This window comes from Leucoraja erinacea, chromosome 5, assembly GCF_028641065.1.
Source record: "Leucoraja erinacea ecotype New England chromosome 5, Leri_hhj_1, whole genome shotgun sequence".
NCBI lineage: Eukaryota > Metazoa > Chordata > Chondrichthyes > Rajiformes > Rajidae > Leucoraja > Leucoraja erinaceus.
The window spans coordinates 54,933,052-54,938,099 of NC_073381.1; positions in this window are offsets into that span (position 1 = coordinate 54,933,052).

Below are 5,048 nucleotides of genomic sequence, written 5' to 3' on the forward strand. Positions count from 1 at the left end.
TCTGTAAATTACCACTTACTTTTATTTCATTTTTCCAGTGTGATGAAAAATCCTTGACCCAAAATGTTCATTCTGTTTTTCTCCTTGCTGCCTGGCCCGATGAGTGCTTCCAGCATTTTTTGCTTTTGTTTTACATGGCTAGCATCTACAGTTTTATTGTTCCAATATTAAGCGTTGCAGATAGTCTTTTGGATTCATAGTGCATTCTATGGTAGTCAGTCATCAATTGGTACTGCAGGTTTGGAGATATAATGTTTAAATAACTGACCATGTGACCGTGATATCACTTTGTTAAAGTCACTATTAATATTGCAGGTATGGATATAATTTTCTAAGTTGTAAAATTATAAATTTCAATCTTAAATCATCTGACAAACCTCACAACAGAATAGATTTGTGGTCATCTTTAGCACTGATAGGTGCTGGCTACAGGTGCTGTTTGTACGGAGTTTGTACGTCTCCCCATGACCTGCATGGGTTTTCTCCGAGATCTTCGGTTTCCTCCCACACTCCAAAGACGTACAGGTATGTAGGTTAATTGGCTTGGTAAATGTAAAAATTTTCTCTTGTGGGTGTAGGATAGTGTTAATGTACGTGGATCGCTAGTGGCACGGACCCGGTGGGCCGAAGGGCCTCTTTCCGCGCTGTATCTAAAACTAAACACTAAAAAACATCTTTGCAGGAATGTGTAGAACCAACTGATGGTGTGTGGAAGGTGTTCGATATTGTAATGGCGATTCTTGATGGCAAGGCCCTAGTGTTGAAAGAGATATACCAAATGTCAAAGTGACCTCCACGTTTGTATTAGATTAAAAAGATGATGGGTTAAACCACATTCCCATCTTTTACAGGAACTGTCAAATGTATCACAATGTTTTTGAGTCATCTTAAACTTTCAAAGTGACAAAACAGGGAACCAATAACAAAGAATTGTAGAATATTTTAAAAACTTAAAATCTTATATTTTTAATTCGTTAAACACATTATACTTCAAAATAATTAATTTGTGAAGATTATTAATTATGTTTTTTTATTGTATCATTGAGTACTTTAAAATAATTAATCTTTTCAAAAACTTTCTAAATTACTAATTGGCTGATTCAGGCACTTTAATCTTTTCCCTTCAATCAAATAAAAAAGAGAATGCCCTTGAATGAGTATTCTCTGGTGAATTCAAATTCTTAATGTAAGGCATATATCCTACATTCCGTCTGCCTGCTAATCTTCAAGAGGTATCTAGCATCTGAGTGCAGTCTAATATTTAGCACAAAATCATTAAGGCACGTCACAAATTTCCACATACATGTGGAGCATTGTCTTTTTATGCATTGTAATAATATTGAACATTAAGTGTGTTTTTGTGATAATTCTCTTGCAAATTATGGGCCTTAGAACAAATAATCACATTTCAAGTCCTTGTGACTCTATGTGAGCTAGGCATTAAAATAAATATTGAAAAATATACGTTTTATGTTAATGAAAGTCATACCTTCATTTTAACCATCATGAGAAAGGCAATGTAACAAAAACAATTTTGAAGCATTATATTCTGAGTATCTAAAGAGCACATCAGGAAAATTATTTGGAAAATTGACAGATGAATATGGCTTTATAAAATTTAAAAATATGAGCTGATGAAAAATAATCTTGACATAAGAGATTTCTGATACAGTAATCTGGGACAAGAAATGAGCTGCTTGAAGAACACAATGGGCAGCATCTGCAGAGGCAGTTGCCATTTTATGCTAAGACTTCATCTGGACTAAGAGATAGCCACTATAGAGAGGTGAAAGGAAGGGTGACAACGGGGCTTGGAAGTGATTAATGGAACCAACTGAGGAGTGGAATGATGACCAAATTGAACCATATGAGAAATGGGGAAGAGTGGAGTTGGGAGACTGTCAACGGAGGATGCGATCTCACTGGCTCGCAAAGATCCCACTGGCCAGTCCATCACCGGCTTTGACCTCCCCACCATCAAAGCGATCTATCGAAGTCGTTGCCTCACAAAGGCAGCCAACATCAGCAAAGACCCACACCATCCTGGCCACACATTCATTCCACCATTGCCATCGTGAAGAAGGTACAGGAGCCTGAAAACGGCAAGGTACAGGAAGATACAGGAGCCTGAAAACTTCAACGTCCATCAGGCTATTAAACATGACACCAAATAAGCTCTGAACTGCAACAGACTATCATTATTATTGCACTATATTTGTTATTTTTTTAGTGTGTGCATGTGTATACACACGCTGAACTTTATTTTTCTCCCGTTATGTACTAAGTTTACATATTCTGTTATGCTGCAGCAAGCATGAATTTCATGGTCCTATCTGGGACATATGACATTAAAACACTCTTGACTCTTGATGGGTTATAGGTAGAGACAGGAAAGAGGAGGCTGGGAGAGAGGTGGTGGATGTAGATACAGATGCTAGAAGTTTAACGAATAGAGACCTGAGGTTGCAGATGCTAGATTCTGATAAGGAAGGAAGCTGATGTGGAACCAGAAAAGGGAGGGATAATGAGTGGATGGAACCAGTTGGGAGAGGGGAAATGAAAACAAGAACTGAAATAACAAAATATTGAGCTTTTATAAAGAAATTCTCCAAATTCAAAATTATTATTTTTTTTAATTCTGTATTATTTTCAGCAAGATACTGACAGCTTATCGTATTTACAAAGTAATTATGGTGTAATATTCTCATATATATCAAGGCAATTTCCACTTTATAGAAAATTCTTTACCAGAATTATCCCTGGATTAGAGGTTATTAGCTATAAGGAGAGGTTTGACAGATCAGATTGCTTTCTCTGAAATGCCAGAGGTTGAGGGGATACCAGATAGAAGTATATAATGTTATAACATGCATAGATAGAGTCAAAATATTTTCCAGGTGGAAATGTCAAAGATGAGAGGACATAGCTTTTACGTGAGCGTGCAAAGTATAAAAGTTGAGTTTATTGTCATGTGTACTGAGGTACAGTGAAAAGCTTGTGTTGCATGCTAACCAGTCAGCAGAAAGACTATACATTATTACAATTGAGCCATCCACAGTATACAGACACATGATAAAGGAAATAATGTTTAGTGAAAGATAAAGTCCAGAAAGTCTGATTAGAGATTGCCCAAGGGTCTCCAGTGAGGTAGATAGTAGCTCAGGATTGCTATAATATGTTAATATAATGGTTCAGTTGCCTGATAACCATTGGGAATAAACTGTCGTTGAATCTGGAGGTGTGCGTTTTCACACTTCCATTCACAGAGAGGATGGTGGGTGCCTGGAATGTACCTGGTGATGGTGGAGCCATATGATATTGGCATTTAAAAGGCCTTTGGATAAGCACATGGATATGATAGGAATGGCGAGATATGAATCGTACAGGCAGAAGACATGAGTTTATCTTGGCATCATGTTTGACACAGTCATTGTTGGCGGAAGGACCTTTTCCTGTGCTGTACTGTTCAATGTTTTTAAAGAAAGTGCACATTGGATACAATTACAAAAATGCAGTGTTTTATTGTTTACATTAGTCAAAATTCAGTGTGCCATTTGCGTGGCTCATAATCAAGTACAAATGTGGACTATAACTATGGTTCTCAAACTGTCATTGTTGGGTCCACTACTCTTACCATGACCACCAATTTGATGGATGTTTATATTTGTTAGAGTTTTTTTAGAGTGGAGTATTTTGGGAGGAAGACACCTATCCTATATTACTAAAGGTCTGAACTTGACCGCTTTTGGCTCGCTGTGGCGTGATTTCTGAGAGAATGCCGCAACCTACAGCCGTCATTTTTGGCCACCTCGCTCAGAGCTCCCCTCCGCCTTCCGGAACAGAAGGATTTTTCCCATCGATAAAAAATCAGAGAGATTTTAATGTTTTTTTAAAATGTGACATTCTCTCTGCTGCCTCTGCTGGTGGGAGGGGGGAGGGACTATAAAACCCGGAAGTGGTGTTCCTCACTCAGTTTCTGCAAGATGGAGGAAGCCAGAGGGTCACGTCTCTCTGAGCTCTGAATAACACTGAACACATGTCTACTCAACTGTGAGTCCCCTTAATGTGGTTTCAAAATGAAAATATGGTTGGTTTCAAGTAAAAAGGCACTGCCTGCAAATGGTGGTTTGGGTGCTTTGGCTTGAAGTTAAAAGGCACAACGTGCTGCAAATGGTGGTTAGGGTGCTTTGGCTTGAAGTTAAAAGGCACTACGTACTGCAAATGGTGGTTAGGGTGCTTTGGCTTGAAGTTGAAAGGCACTACTGCAAATGCACTTACTTCCTGTTTGCCCTGTATATTGATTTGAGATAAAACGCTACCACTTACGGCTGTGATTTTTGGCCATCTTACTCAGTCCCCCTCCGCTCAGCAGGTGTAGAGAATTCTTCCCATCAATGAGAGATAAAAGTGTTATTTGTGTTTAAAATTTTTTTGAGAATCTCTCTCCTGTCAATCATGCCATGAAGGCCACAGCTTTTCCGGTGGGAGGGGGAGGGGTTATAAAAACCGGAGGCGTGGGTGTGGCTCAGTCTCTGCATGATGGGGTAGGGAGAGGTCACGACTCTGTCTGAGCTGTGAATCAACTGAACACACTGAATGTCTGATGAACTCAGAAGGTAGTTGAGGCCAGTTCATTGGCTACATTTAAGAGGGAGTTAGATGTGGCCCTTGTGGCTAAAGGGATCAGGGGGTATGGAGAGAAGGCAGGTACAGGATACTGAGTTGGATGATCAGCCATGATCATATTGAATGGCGGTACAGGCTCAAATGGCCGAATGGCATACTCCTGCATCTATTTTCTATGTTTCTATGAACTCTGAGTTTGGTGTTTTGTGTGGTTTTATGGTGGTTTCACCCTGCATGAAATGGTATGAAGCTGCATTTGAATTTGGTGGCCTTGCACCCTGCTGAAAGTGGTATGAAACTGCACTGAATTTGGTGGCCTTGCACCCTGCTTGAAGTTGTATGAATGCACTTGAATTTGGTGGCCCTGCACCCTGCTTGAAGTGGTAGGAAACTGCATTTGAATTTGGTGGCCTTTCACCCTG